The following is a 6,497-nucleotide window of genomic DNA, read 5'->3' on the forward strand; positions in this document are numbered from 1 at the left end:
TCACACCTATAATCCCAGCACTTTGGGAGGCCAAGGAGGGAGGATTGCTTGAGGCCAGGAGCTTGAGACCAGCCTGGGAAACACGGTGAGACCCCATCTCTACATAAACATTTTTTAAAATATTAGTTGGGCATGGTGGTACGGAACCTGCTGTTCCAGTGGCCTGGGAGGCTGAAGCAGGAGGATGCTTGAGCCCAAGAGTTCGAGGCTGCAGTGAGCTATGATCATGCCACTGTACTCCATCCTGGGTGACAGAGTGAGATCCTGTCTGTGAAGAAAAAAAAAGAACAGAAAAGAAAAAAAAAATGCATAGCTTAATCTAATCATGAGGAAGGAAAAATCAGACAAGCTCAACTGAGAGATAGTCTACAAAATAACTGAGCAATTATTCTGGATGGAAGGAAACTACAGAGACGCAACAACTAAGTACAATGTGTGGCCCTGGATTAGATCCTTTTGCTATTAAGGACAGTACCAAGATAGCAAAACTTGATGTTGTCTCTGGACAAACAGGAAATGGGAGTTCCCTGAACTATTCTTGCAATTTTTCTGTAAATTTGAAATTATTTCAAACTAAAAAGTAAAAAGAAACAAAATACAGGCAGAGGAAAGCCAGAAGAGTGCTTGATTTATAGTCAGATGCAGAAATAGGACAGAATGTTTAATCTCTTCCTTGTGGCAGAAGGATGAAAGAAACGTCTTTAAACTGAAGTAGAAAAAGAAGGCAACCATGGCTGTAAAATATCAGTATTTCTTTTACAGGCCTTTAATGAAAAATATTTCAGGAAGTAAAATTTTTATTAATTAGCAAAAATATAACAGAAATAGATAAATCAGGAAAGGAGGCGGGTCTACTAAGGTCAGTGTGATTATTGCCACCATCTCATAAACAACTATAGGTGGAAAGCAAGAGTTTAAAGTGGATGAAATCACTTGCAGTTCAAAATCTAATAAAAGTATCGCACTGTGGGCCTAGAGCCAGAGGGTATTATTAGAATGGGTTTTAATGCCTATATTTATCCATATGGCACTTTTTTTTCTTAAGAATCATCCTCAACCTTTTCAAATAAAAGATACGCTTTTTAATAGGAACTCTGTGTCTCATCATAAAGATAGAAGAAGGTATGTCATGCCCTTCGCTGAGTTAATCTGGAGAGAAACAGACTCTATTTTATAATTGCACAGTATACTTTGGAGACATTGCTTATGGTAAGTTTATTTCATGTGGTGAGTCATGTGCAAACATATCAGTCAAGGAGCTTACAAATTGACAATGTATGGCCGGGTGTGGCGGCTCACGCTCGTAATCCTAGCACTCTGGGAGGCCGAGGCTGGTGAATCACCTGAGGTCAGAAGTTCAAGGCCAGCCTGGCCAATGGTGAAACCCCGTCTCTACTAAAAAATAAAAAAATAAAAAATTAGCCGGGCATGGTGGTGCATGCCTGTAATCCCAGGTACTTGGGAGGCTGAGGCAGGAGAATCGCTTGAACCTGGGAGGCGGAGATTGCACTGAGCTGAGATTGCACCCTTGCACTCCAGCCTGGGCGACAAAAGTGAAACTCCATCTCAAAAAGATAAAACTTGATAATGTATGTACTAACTCAAGATTGAACAATAGTATTCCCTTATGGGTGGTTTTGCTACCCACGGTTTCAGTTACTTGTAGTCAACCACAGTTGTAAGATAGGTAAGTATAATACAATAAAATATTTTGAGAGAGAGACCACAGTCACATAACTTTTATTACCATATATGTTATAATTATCCTATTTTATTATTAGTTATTGTTAACCTCTTGTGCCTAATTTATAAATTAAACTTTATCATAGGTATGTATGTATAGGAAAAAACAAACTATATATAGGATTTAATACTATATCCGAGGTTTCAGGCTACTAGATGCTTGGGGTCTTGGAATGTATCCTCCATGGATAGGAGTGACTACTGTACTTCTGTTGAAAATAACATGTGTACTCTCTCATGTGGTCTTGATAGCAGCTCAGAGAGGAGGTAAGAGCCATAGTCACTAGTTCAATTTTACAAATAAGGAAACCACATCTAAGCAAGGTGAAATGCCCTTCCCAAAGATGATACTTACAAGTGGCAGAGCTTAGACTCAACATGGATATCTTATCTCTAAATTCCCTGCAATTTCCCTGACTCCAGGCTCACTCAAAAGAATCATGAACTAACATTAATCTGTAACTCCATGATCTCAAACCATTGTTCATATCTTATCACGTATGGCACAAAAACTCATTCAATAATCGCTAGCATAAAGTACTTATATGTAACTCGTTTCTAAAACATTTAACTTTCATCAAAGTGTCAATAGGTGCTTAGGCCAGGCATGGTGGCTCATGCCTGTAATCCCAGCACTTTGAAAGGCTGAAGTGGGTGGATCACTTGAGGTCAGATGTTCAAGACCAGCCTGGTCAACTTGGTGAAACCTCTTCTCTACCAAAAATACAAAAAATTAGCTGGATGTGGTGGCAGGTGCCTGTAATCCCAGCTACTTGGGACACTGAGGCAGGAGAATCACTTGAGTCCAGGAGGCAGAGGTTGCAGTGAGCCAAGATCATGCCACTGCACCCCAGCCTGGGCGACAAAGTGAGACTCCATCTTAAAAAAGAAAAAAAACAAGTCCAGGTGCATAGGCTCACGCCTGTAATCCCAGCACTTTGGGAGGCCGAGGTGGGTGGATCACCTGAGGTCAGGAGTTCAAGACCAGCCTGGCCAACACGGCAAAACCCCATCACTACTAAAAAAATACAAAAATTACCTGGGCGTGGTGGCGGGCGCCTGTAATCCTAGCTTCTCAGGAGTCTGAGGCAGGAGAATTGCTTGAACCCAGGAGGCAGAAGTTGCAGTGAGCTGAGATCGTGCCATTGCACTCCAGCCTGGGCAACAGAGCAAGACTCCATCTCAAAATTTAATCAATTAATTAATTTTTTAAAAAAGGTGCTTAAAATGTTTGTCATTGACCAGATGTGGTGGCTCACGTCTATCATCCCAGCACTTTGGGAGGCCGAGGTGGTTGGATTGCTTGAGCCCAGAAGTTCGAGACCAGCCTCGGGAGCAGAGAGAAACCTTGTCTCTACTAAAAATACAAAAATCAGTGGGCATGGTGGTGTGCACCTGTAGTCCCAACTGCTTGAGAGGCTGACATGGGAGGATCGGTGCCTGGGAGGTCAAGGCTGCAGTGAGCTGAAATCACATCACTGCACTCCAGCCTAGGAACAGAGACCCTGTCACAAAAAAAAAAAAAAAAAAAAAAAAAAGTTTGTTATTGATTATGTTACATGAGCTGAAGCACAAACCTTCTTCCATAATCTCCAAATACATACTCCACAACTTTTGTTGACTAGCTGCTGTTGAGTTTAGACTGACATTCAGGATGCAAGGAAAACTGATAAAATCAGACCAAGTTATAGTGCAGAATGTGTGACAGCAAGTCTGATTATCTCTGGTCAGCTAGAAGTTCAAATCGCACTCATAAAATAAGTTCCAGATGGCTTCAGAACAAATAATGCGTTTTCAAAAAACATTTTCTAGGATGCTTAACCGATGTGGCCATCAAACTTGAAAGAAATTTAGCGGATTTGCATCATGGTTTGAAAAAAAAGGATCATCCAGCCAAGTCAGCCTGCCACGGTTTTCACATGTTTTTAATATGGTACAAGTAGACATAATGGGAGTGTCAGATGTGACTATGTCAATTTTTGGTCTTTAAAAGTGAACGATGTGGATTGGAGACTTATTTATTTAAAAGCTATTCATTCTACAAACATTTACCAATAAAGTGTTAGGCAAGGCACACAATCTAAGTGACTGTATCATTATTTATGTTAACAGTGGAAATTAAGTAAGTCTTGGTTAACATACCAGCGGCAATACCAAGCATATCTGAGCATCCTTGTAACCCAAAATATTAGTTGTTTTAGGACATTTTTAAAAATCAAGTCAGGCACTTTCTAAAGTATTTAGGGCAGGCTGGGTGCTGGGGTTCATACCTGTAATTCCAGCATTTTGGGATGCTGAGGCAAGCGAATCACTTGAGGTCAGGAGTTTGAGACCAGCCTGGCCAGTATGGTGAAACCTGTCTCTACTAAAAATACAAAAATTAGATGGGAGGCCAAGGCGGGCAGATCACCTGAGGTGAGGAGTTCAAGACCAGCCTGGCCAACATGGTGAAACCCCATCTCCATTAAAAATACAAAAATTAGCTGGATGTGATGGTGCGTGCCTGTGGTCACAGATGCTCAGGAGGCTGAGGCAGGAGAATTGGTTGAAGCCAGGAGGCAGAAGTTGTAGTGAACCGAGATCACGCCACTGCACTCCAGCCTGGGCGACAGAGTGAGACTCCATCACAAAAAAAAAAAAAAAAAAAAAAAAAGGAACCAGGCATGGTGGCTTATGCCTGTAATTCCAGCTACTCAGGAGGCCGAAATGGAAAGATTGCTTGCATCCAGGAGTTCAAGACCAACCTGAGCAACATAGCAAGACCTCTTCTCTAAAAAAATAATTTTTTTTTTTCAAAAGGTGGGAGAACTAGGTGAAAAAGTGGTGGTTGAGAGTAGAGGAAGGAGGTGGTGGAGAGTAATGTGAAAGGAGGAAGAAGACCTGGAAGAATACAGAATTAAATATAAGCCTGATCACATCATTTGTTTGCTCAAAACTTTCCAAATGCGGAGAACAACATGGCTGGTTTCCTACCCCAAGGTTATCACTCTTCCCTGCAGATAGAAGTGCCTCCCACCACAGATAATGAACTACCAGATGCTTACCTTCCCAGCAGTCAGTGCAGCTTGGCCCCTGTGATCAGGTTCTGGCCAATGAGAGATGGAGAATTCTTATAGAAGCTTCTGGAAAAAACTTTCCTCTTTAACAGAGACAAGGCCTATTTTTTCCAAGCCACTGAGCATGATTGTGTGAGGGTACAATGCCTAGAATTACCAAACCTATTGTGAGACTATAAGGGAAGATATCACGGGACCAGAAAAAGAGGTATCATACAATTGAGAATGGCAGGGTGAAAAGATGAAAAGATGAACCAATCCAGGTACCACACTTCTCATTGTGTAAAATTTTTCAGAGTTCTGCTTGTTTAAGTCACTATTTTATTTTATTTTATTTTTTTTGGAGATAGAGTCTCATTCTGTTGCCTAGGCTGGAGTATAGTAGCGTAATCTTGGTTCACCGCAACTTCTGTCTCCTGGGTTCAAGCGATTCTTGTGCCTCAGCCTCCTAAATAGCTGGGATTACAGGTGCGTGCCACCATGCCTGGCAAACTTTTTGTATTTTTGGTAGAGACGGGGTTTCACCATGTTGGCCAGGCTGGTCTTGAACTTCTGACCTCAAGTGATCCACCAGCCTTGGCCTCCCAAAGTGCTAGAATTACAGGCATGAGCCGCCATGCCTGGCCCCTTAAACTCTTAATAATCTGTCCCTTTTTTACTTATCCAAGCTCATCTCCCAGCACTTTTCTATTTTGCAGTCTTCAGTGTTTTCAATTCACCAGTCAAGAATTCTCTCTAATCCCTTTAGCCTCATTTCTGACTGGAACCCTCTTGGCTCCTACCACTCCTACTTTAACTGGCCACTATGCTCGTCCTTTAGGACCCAGGGAAATGTCACTTCCTCATGGAAGCCTCTACTGACCTCCCAGAGTGTGTATTTGCCACATTTTTGAACTCTCTAGAATGGTGAACTTCCATAGGTATAGCACCGATCCCACTTTGTTGTAACTCCTTACCAATTTGCCTAGCCCATGAAGGTAGGGTCTGTGACTCTCTTGCTCATCATTTTATTCTAAGAACCTATCATGGTACCTGGCAGTCATATCTGTGGAACACATAAACAAGTTGTAGGATATTGGGGGCAAAATAATTTCAAAGATCAGTTAGAAAAAGGCAAACAACATATTTCAAAACACGTACATGATAAATATGTACAATGTTTGTTTGTCAATTTAAAAATTAAAAACCGGCCAGGCATGGTGACTCACACCTATAATCCCAGCACTTTGAGAGGCCAAGGTGGGCGGATCATGAGGTCAGGAGATCCAGACCATCCTGGCTAACATGGTGAAACCCCGTCTCTACTAAAAAATTAGCCAGGCATGGTGGCACGCAACTGTAGTCCCAGCTACTTAGGAGGCTGAGGCAGGAGAATCTCTTGAACCTGGGTGGTGGGGGTTGCAGTGAGCTGAGATCGTGCCACTGCACTCCAGCCTGGGCGACAGAGCGAGATTCCGTCTCAAAAAAAAAAAATTAAAAACCAAAAAGGCAAACATCCCACTAGAAAAATGCACAAAGACACAATAGGCAATTTCCAAATTGTCATAAACTGAGGAAAAGATGGTCAGTCCTGCTAATAATCAAGAAATGCAATTAAAAGAATGATGTTTTATCATTTTTCACCACCAATTGACAAAATGAAGTTTTCCAGTGTTGAGAATGTTGTAATGAAATGGACATTCTCATATAATGTAGAAG

The sequence above is a fragment of the Pongo abelii genome, chromosome 7 (genome assembly GCF_028885655.2).
Source record: "Pongo abelii isolate AG06213 chromosome 7, NHGRI_mPonAbe1-v2.0_pri, whole genome shotgun sequence".
In the NCBI taxonomy this organism is placed as follows: domain Eukaryota; kingdom Metazoa; phylum Chordata; class Mammalia; order Primates; family Hominidae; genus Pongo; species Pongo abelii.